Source organism: Macaca thibetana, chromosome 15 (assembly GCF_024542745.1).
Source record: "Macaca thibetana thibetana isolate TM-01 chromosome 15, ASM2454274v1, whole genome shotgun sequence".
NCBI lineage: Eukaryota > Metazoa > Chordata > Mammalia > Primates > Cercopithecidae > Macaca > Macaca thibetana.
The window spans coordinates 44,328,278-44,338,113 of record NC_065592.1 but is presented as its reverse complement, the minus strand read 5'-3'; positions in this window follow the sequence as shown (position 1 = coordinate 44,338,113).

The window sequence follows — 9,836 nt, the reverse complement described above, 5'->3', positions numbered from 1 at the left end:
AAAAAGAGCATTTAATGACTGCTCCAGACTAAAAAGTTCCTATTATTTTATTCCCTTCTTACTCCTGCCCAGTTTCCTTCCACATGGGGACAGGTGGGTATAAAATAAATGGAGCTGGAATTACAATCACAAGAAGACAGGTGGGGAAATTGAATGTGGTTAGAAAATTTGTCCGTGCGCCTACAGGTGTGTCTCCTGAGGTCTTGCAGGGTACCACCATCCCCCTCCCCCAGCCTGGCCATTCTTCAAATGGTCTGGGAATGGGGAATATGAGTGGCCGAGACTTCCCCTCCCATTGGAGTCGTCTGAGTATCCAGGCAGAAGGAAAGGAGACATTTGGCAAGGGGGCTCTTAGAATGGCAGCCTTGAAGAGGTGCAGGCAGTGCTGACCTGACACTACCTTCACCATCAGGTGTTGGGCCCCCAGTACGATACCACAGAGTCTTTATGCCTTCCTTCTGGATTCTCTTCTTTCCTCTCCTTACTCAGATGCCGCCCCCATTGGGAAGTCTTCCTTGATTACCCCAGAGTTAGTTTCTCCGTGCTTTCTGCTCCTCTCTCTTTGTATCCCTATTAAACGTGTTATTGGTCTATGATGTTCTTCTGCATTACAACCTGTCTCCATGTTTGATGGCTGGCGACTTCCTGTACAGAGGAGGTTTAGGGACATGCATGCTTGAGAAAGACTCCTGTTCTCCACTTGCTTGCTGTGTGACTGTGCAAACTTCTTTTATCTCTATAACTCTGTCTGTAACATGAGGACAAAAAAGTCTATGTCACAAGGCTGTTGTAAGGAGTGCATAAGATCCAGCTTCCTTCTCTCCACCTCAGCCATTTACAGTCACTACTATTGGGAAACTAGGGCTGTGGAGTCAGATCAGCCTGGGTTTGAATCCTGGCTCCACCACTTTCCAGCTGTCTTTGGCCCTGTTACAACCATTCTGTGCCTCAGTTTTTCATCTGTAAAATGGTGATAACTCCTATCCCATATCTCATATACTTCTTGGGAGAATAAACTAGGGTAATGCACGTAGATTGCTCAGCGTAGGCCTGGCACAGACCCAGCATTCTGAAAGTTAGCTATCATCGTTGGTAGTGTTGTTACTAACACTGTGAGTTGGTGGAGTCTGAAGCCTCAGCCTAGTATAGTGCCCAGAGCCTAGTGAGTACTGAGTATATAAAAAGGAAAATGTTTCATTGTAAACTGGGAACCATGATCCAAATGTAATGCTCAGTAATGTCACCCCTTGTCAATTATGAATGATTAGGACATGATGCAGGTGACTTGAGCCTGCATCAGAGACCATGGGCCTGGGAGATGCCTAGGGGTGCCTGCCCCTTTGGCTATCACAGTCTCCAGCTCTTCCAGACTATGCCAGGTGCAGGCGAGCTGGAGGTAACAGACAGTCACCCACTGATAGCCAGAAGTCTAACCCAGGAGGAAAGAAACCCCAGGGCTGCCAGTTCACATGCAGCTGGGAGCACTCGCAAGCCATGGTCAATGGCCAGAAACAGACGAGAAGAACCAAGGGAAGGGTTGGTATTTGCTGGGGTCTGCCGATTCCCAAGCTCTGGCCTGTGGTGAAGCAGCAAAAATGTGCCAAGCTGAACCACAAAGAGCTTGAGGAGACCTTGGCCTTCCTTCCAGGCTGTGAGGGCCTGGGCTGCCCTGAGCCATCCTCTGGAAAGGTTTTCAGGCCCAGAGTCATGTCTGTGTTTACATCTGTGCCTAAGTCTGTAGCGATCTGGGATATGGATATTTACATAGCTAACATTTACTAAGGGCTAATTATGTTCCAGCTTACATGGACCAATATTGTGGTAACATCAATCATATCCATGATATAGATACTACAGTTTCCTTACCATGAAACAGAGATAATAAATTCGAGGCCCTATTAGTCTCAGTCAGAATCAGTCATGTTATGCTGTGGTAATGAGCACCTCCTAGATGTCAGTGGCCTGAAGTGGTCTCAGTCACATTGTATGTCCTTCTTGTATCAGCCAAGGGCACTGGCCTGTGCTATTGTCATGGTCAGCCTGGGGCGCAGTCACTATGACAGAGGGAGAGAGAGGGAAGCCGTGCCCTGACTCTTAAGGCCTCTGCCAGGAAGTGACAGACAGCGCTGCCGCTCACATTTTATTGGCTAAGGCAAGTTACACGACCGCATTAAACTCGAAGGTAGTGGGGAAATGCAACCCTACTAGATGCCTGGAAGAGAACTGGAAATGTTTGGTGAACAGGAAAACGCCACCCTATCACCTGCTGGTGTGGTTTAGGGATTGAATGAGTTCATGTACTTTAGGTACTCAAAACAGTGCCAAAGGCCCAGTAATCTCTGCATGGATATTAGCTAGGAACACCACTGCTATTTCTCTTATTTGCTTTAAAGATGAGGAAACAGAGCATGAGAGGCCAAGTAACTTGCCCAAGTTACTGCCCAGGGGCTACCCAGAAGTTGCCCTCCTAACTGGCACACTCTACCACCCCACTCCGAGCGGCAGGCCATCCTGAGAGCTGAGGCTGGGTCGGGACAGACATGATGTGCCCTCTCCGCCTTTGAGGACTCTCATTCTACTGGGGGAAGAGAAGGGACGCTGTCATCTAGTGAGTGCCACATAGAGGATCTTATGGAATTCTCACAACAGCCCCAAGGTAGGGATTATCATTCCCATGGGTGGGATGGGGAAACTGAGGCTCAGAAAGGTAAAGTGACTTGCCTCAAACTGAAGGCTAGTGGGACGTGGAGCCAGGGTTCACATCCCGCCTGTTGGGCTCACTGTCGGTGGGGCTCCCTGCACGCACCCCTGTGCCTGTGGAGGAGGCACAGACAGAGGCACACGATGGTGAACGGCTTCATGGACGTTTTCCTTAGGGACAGAGAGGACTCACGGGTCAATTCAGGAATGAATGAGCCCACTTTCTACTCCCAAAGAGGAGCCAGGGGTGTGTGTGTGTGTGTGTGAGAGAGAGAGAGAGAGAGACAGGAGAGAATGAGAGAGAGAGAGAGAGAGAAAAGAGGCCCCCTCATGAATCATCAGGCAGGTTTCAAGGAGGAGGTGGTATTTGTCCTGGACTTTCTAGATTGGCATACATGAAAATAGGGAAGGAAGGGTAGGACTTCTGTTCAAGGTGTTTGGAAGAGCCAGAGTACGAGCTGGGCAGGGGTGAGCAACAATGAGACTGGGGTCAGTCCTGACTACAGCAGCGTTACCACCAATGATTGTACAGGCCAACATTGGGCCGCCATCTACATCATATTGTAGAATGGAATGTTTATCATGACATTCCGGCAGATGGCAGCAAATATCTGGAGGAATTGGGGCTGGCCATCTCTACCCCTATACCTGCTCTCACCCTTCTCCCTGTTGCTCTGTGCCCTGGAAGGCCAGTGTCTATGGCCAATATCAGTCAGGATCTCTGTTCTTGGGCAGAGAAATCAAGAGAAAACACCAACAGGGGACAGGAGGTGGTGGAGAGAGGCTCGAGTATTTATTCCTTTGGTTCCCTCCCTGTTGGCTCAGCAGTGACTGTGCTTGTCTGTCAAAATCTCCCCAGCTGCAGCCCTAGTGGGATTTCACAACTGCTTTCTTCTGTGGTCCCTTTGGGTCTAAGGGTGGTAACAGCTCCCCTCTGTTGCTAGGGTATTTCACCGTCTTTTGCTAGTTTTTCTTAGCCATGACCACACCTTCATAAATAATGTCTTCAGTAAACTCTCCAATCACCCCTTCTGAGTGAGCCATCTGTCTCCTGCCAAACCCTGACAATTCAAGGGCTCTTTCATAATTTACACAACGATCTTCTTTATGCCAGCAGCAGCTTCAGAAACCTCCTGGCGTTCTTTTGGCAGTCTGTAGGCATTTGGGGAGTTGTTCTGAGCAGGTCAGGAAATAACCCCCACTGCGTCTCTCATGGGGTAGCTGAAGCAAAGGTGCAGAGAACAGGGCAGAGGCAGCACGGTGAGAACTTTTGCCTTTTTTCAACACTTCTGGCACCGACCAAGATCCTGATGAATGTTTGTTGTGCTGAGATCCATTGAATTCTGCCAGGCAGGGCAGAGAGGCAGGGCCCCGGGGACCAGCAGGGTGCTGTTTTTGCCTTAGTTTCCCCCCTTAGATTGTGAGTTCTCCAAGGCAAGGCTTGGCCTCTCAAATCTCTGTCTCCTCCAGCCCAGCCTGGTGGGAGAGCACTGGAAAGTAGCTGGTGAGGTGACCTGAGCTAGTTGAGCTGGTTTGAGCTGACATGCAAACTTCCTTTCTGTGGACCCCTGGTTTCCACTGGAAGGTTCACCTGCCCATATTAGAGAAAAGCCTGACTTTAAGGGATTTTAGAAAACATCATTTTATTCTTTTTCAAAACGTACAGCAAGTAATCAAGAACATTCCTCTTGAGTCCAGTGCTATTTCCTCTCCAGTTCACTGCCCCTCAAGCCAAATCCCAAGTCTACTTTAATGAATATAGAAAACTCACTTGTCATTAGTTGGACAAAAGCTAATGGACTGGAGTCCTTGAGGACAGTAGGTCTCTTGAGCAAATTAAACACTCCCCTTGCAATCTTGAAGTCAATGTTAAATTGTTTATCAAACCCTTCCTTTCCAGGTAGCATTAAGGTGAAATTTCCCAAGTTCTGGCCATTAGATCAGAAAATTATATTGAGCTGGAGGCAGGAAGAAGGAGAGGCAATTTCAAAACTGTTTTGTTTTGAAGAGGAAAAAGGCATATTGGTTAGGGTCTGTGGAGGCGTCCATAAATATACTTCACCTCTGATGTCACTCTGGCCTTCGTTCATGGCAGACATTACTAATCAATCATATGCTCCTAACTGTTAACTCAAAACTAAAGCTACTTGCAAACCAGGGCCTAGGATTGATGGGTCTCCATGATTTTGGTAGTCATTAAAGAGGATGCATCATGGGGCAGAGGGATAAGCACTGGGCTGGGTATCAGAAAGCCTGCTCCCAGTTCTGCTGCATGATCTTCCCCTTTGAGTCTGGTTCCCCTTTTGCTCTTTGAGTCTGGTTCCCCTTTTGCCTGCTACCAGAGGCTGTTGTAAAGGCCTGTCAAGGGCTTGGCTAGAGGAGTTTGCCAGGGCTGTGGAACACTGCCATGGCAGCTGCACAGTCACGGTTGTTCCAGGCACTGCCCTTCAGCACACACAGAAATGAGTTCTTCCAGGAGTGGCGATAGCTCTTCAATCGTTTTCTCCTCATAGGGCTGTTGATGCTTGCGCCCTGTGTGCTGCACAACCACATGGTGGCCTATGAGGTGAAGATGTGACTTGGGAGGATCTCTTGGGTCCATGGCTCCCAGGGCAGTGTCAGAGAAGCAGAATGATGATGCACGGAAGGGAGGAGATGGAAGCCTTGTCCTAAGTGGCAGAGATTCCCTCAGTTGTCTATTTATTCACCCACTCATTCATTCACTCATAAATGTTTTCTGCAGGGGCCTGAGCTGGGCCCTGATGACTCACCATCCACTCAAGTTGGAGCTGGCCAACACCCTTTTATGGACCTGCACCACCTCATGGTTGAGAGGAGTCCCACAACAGGGCCTGACTTTGGGGACAGATCCAACATTGACTGGCTGTGTGTCCTTGGGCAAGCCATTTCTCCAAGTCCCCGTTTCCCCATCTGAGAAGCAGGGGAAATAGTCCCCTTCAGAGGGTTCTTGTGGGGGTGTCAAATGAGATCTAACATGTTAAAATGCCTGGCATACAGCACTCAAGGATCGCCAGCCAACTGCTGGCTTTTAGGACCAATAGCCTCTGCAAACGCTTACAGAAATGGAATTCAGTGCAAATACCCAAAAGAGGAGCTTTCAGAATGCCAGAAACATTTTCATATTTGTGCAGGAAGAAAACAAATATTATCTGCCCTAAAACTGTGAGGAGCATGCTAAAGGCTCAGAATGCGGGCGCTGAAAATTGAATAACTTCACTTGCAGACGTTGCATCAATTGCATTCAATTTGTAAGCACTTGTCCCTGTAGTCAGGAGGAAAAATGAATTCAGCTCAATCAATCAGCCTGTTTCTGGGTGGTTTGGGGGAAGCCACCCCATCTCACAGGAGGTTCGGCGTCACCTGGAGCAGAGTGCCTGGAGCTTGGTTGTTTTTGCAGGAAATTGGGGATAGTAGGAGCTTCATTGATTACCTTTTTCTATCTCTTCACTCCCACATCAGTACCTGCAAGGAACCACTGTAAGTAGGTGTCTCAGCCTCATGTTTGGGGGTGTTTAGAGACTGTCAGTAAAGCATGCTATGGCTACTTCTGCAGCCACAGCTCAATGCCAAGGGAGTAACACATGGGGAGGAGAGAGGCATGTCCACCCAGGAAAAGCAAAGAGAAGATGTAAGGGAACACCAAGAGGCAGCCACTGTCTCACTCGGCCTTTCCTTCTTGCCTCTGTCTTACACTACCTAACCTGAATTGCCCCAGGGCATGCCCTTGACCGTGGTCAAGTACAGAAATGTTATGTATTTGGGCATGGACGTCGCTGTGGAGGAACTCGAGCACTGGGTCTCCAATACCCACCTTGTCATTACTGTTGAGGCCTCTAAGTAAAGGTGTTGAAACCAGAAACCAGGAACTTGAAAGGAAAGGAGAGCCTAAACACAGACACCACTTCAACTGACTTGACCTGTCCGTCTGTGGTCTTTCTCCCTTCTCTCCCCTCTTTAGGCATGCCAGCCCACCTGAGGGTCCACTGGGATTCTTTAGGCTAGGACTTTGCACCATGAGCTCTGTTTCTATAAATTGAACGCTCAAGTACAATGTTTGCTACTGAAGGCATGAAGAAGTATCGATGATGTATCTTCCCAGTCCCTGGCCACTGAGTGCTATGTAGTGATGCATAGGTGAGAACCCTTAAATGTGGCCAAGACATGCCAGAATCTAGAGGCACAATTGATGGTGGGAGAGGCAGGCACTCGAATGGGGCCACCATTTGCATTTGTCCTGCCCTGCCTCCTCAATAAAAGGAAAATAGGAAAGGGGGAAGGAGGAGGATGGTCTCATGAGAGAATCCCGTCTTTAGGCGTTTGTGTTCAGTTCAGAAGACAAGCCGTGTGCTCAGCCCTGCCAGCACACACACACTGCCCCCCCACCACGGAACAAGCTCTGATTGTGTTAAATGTTGACTATTCTCATGCCACAGCCCCTCGGGGACAGATTCTGGCAAAGATGATAGATAGACCTTGAAGTAGGAAAGCAGATGATGTTTGAAAGCACAGTGCCCGGGGAGAACCAGCTTGGGGCTCAGAGAGAAGAGCACGTTTTGTTTGTTTTTGTTTGTTTCAGCTGGATCGCATTCAAAGGAGACAGAGGGAAGGTTGCAAAATGCCCTTTTTTTTGGCCCACTATGGAAGTTCAGGCTTTGGGTAGCTAGTGTTTAGCATCCTATGCTGTTATGTCAGAAGCCCCCACTCTGGATAGATCAGACCTTAAGGGGTCTCGGGGGACACAGAAAGAAATCAGATGTAGTCCCTGCCCTGAGCGCCTCAGTCTGAGGGGAGATACAGCATGCACAGACCAGGTTGATGCAGTGACTCACGCTGAGATGCAGCCGAGGACTAGGGGCTGGGAATGGAGGGACGGAGCAACTGATGTGTTGCGCGTGTGTGTGTGCGTGTGTGTGTGTGTGTATGCATGTGTGTGACTGACAGAAGATGAAAAGGATCAGGGAGGAGGGAATTCCTACATGTTTGTGCCTGGGACCTCATGCAGAGGAAGGACACGAATGAAAACTAGAATGGAAGCAGGAACTAGTTTAAGGAGGGCCTTGAGTGCCAGACTTTAATCCTGAGGAGACATAAAATGAGGAACCCAGTGAGACTGGAGTTTTCTGGGGAAGGATCCCTCAGGATGGGAAGGAGGGCAGCAAGTACAAGAGGGTGGAACAGTGGGAGAGGCAATTCTATCCACTTCCACCCCAGCCTTTGGAGTTCAGGGTGCCTTTGTAAAAACTGTGGTTGCCCAGGAGTGTTTAGTGAACAGGAAAGTTCAGGGCAGGGAAGTGCTTCCTGCTAGGCAGAGTGGAGTGAGACCCTTTTACACTCTGAGCACAGTTGCCTGGCGGCAGGCTGGGGTGAGGAGGCAGTGAGGCAGAGAACCACCGAGGTAGAAAGAAAGGAGGCAGTGTAATAATGTAGCAGGTGGAGCATGGACTTTGAACAATCGGACAAACCTGGCTTCATATTTCAGCGCCACACCTCTGTAACCTTCAGCATGGTATGGAACGCTTCTGTATCGGTCAGGATAATCTAGTTTATGCCACAGTAACAAACAGCTCTGAAATCTAAGTGGCCTAAAATGACCGAGGTTGTTCCCTTGCTCATGCTGTGTGTTCATTAAAGATTTGCTAGGGGCTGTCTTCATCGTAGTAACTCCAGAACCCAGGTTTATGGAAACTTCTTTTTGTTACTGCTTCTGCAATGACCAAGGCAATGTGAACAGGGCATGGTAATTCACTCATTGGCCCTTAAAGTGAGCTCTTTCATTTCCATTCACATGCCACTGGTCAAAGCCAGTCTGGCCATGCACATCTTCTCAGAGTGTGGGAAAGCAAGAATTGAAATAGTTGTGAATGATCTGTCTCAACTTTCTTATCTGTAAAATGGGAATAAAACTACCAACCTCAGATGAGCATTGTGAATCTAATGAGGTAATGCATGCAGCAGTCTAGGTGAAATGTAGTCACACTCAAACAATGACAGCCAAAACAACAACAAAAAGATGTGGGCAAAAAGGAGAAAAAAATATAGCATTTGTTGCTTCTGGGGTTTCTGAGACAGCAAGGTCGATTTACCTGGGAAAAGTCACTGTGTCTGGGACAGCTGTATCAGGAGCTGCTGCTTTGGAGGTGGCCCCAGGATCGACCCCTGGTGTTCCTGGAACTCCTTCCTGCTAGTGAAAGATTTTCCCTCCATGAGTCTCAGGGCTGAGCTGGGGGTGTTGTTGAAGGCAGCTTCCGGCTTCCTGTCCAAGACTGTGCATTTCAAACACCAGTCTAACACCTTTCCTGCTTCCACCGCAGCCCCAAGGAAACGGCATTTCCATTCCAAGATTCAGTTCCCATTCATCACCGTGAAGCGCGATACCTGAGGGGAAATGGTAACTGAGACTTTGTGAGTCTCCAAAGACGGGAATGTGTCTGCAGGAGCTGAGTAATTAGAGCAGTTTTCTGCACACATGCCTAATCTTTATTTAAGACATTTCACTTAGGTACACATCTAAGTTATTCAAAAGTCACTTAGATTTGAGACATGTATGTCATTAATTTCTCGTCTCTATTTTAGAATAGTTCAATAAGCACCAATAACCATGACTGCAAGTATTTATTGAGGCTAACTATGTTTCAGGCAACTGTAGTCAACGACTTACTTGAAATAAGTCATTTAATTTTATAACGATGCTTATTGTTTTTTGTACCCAATATGAGAAACTTGTAGGACTCCTAAATTGTTTCCATATGAAGGAGCTTTAAGTAATCTTTAAGGGGAAAAATGGAATAAATGGAGAACAGTTAGTCTGTGAGACTAAGAAAAGAGCAGTAACTAACATTTAAATACAGCTGAGTATGTTCCAGGCACTTAGGTATATTAGCTCATTAATTGTTTCAATAACTCAAAAGATAAACACTATAGTCATCATTTAATAGTTAAGGTACCTGAGGTATAGAGAGAATACATAACTCCATGAATATAACAATAGCTAGTGGGTGGTAGAACCAGGATTTGAACCCAAATAAGTAGGTTCTTATCCACTATACTATACTGCCTCTTGGGGTCTCGCAATCTCAACATCTTAAAATACTGAAGGGACTGTCATGTGGAAGACT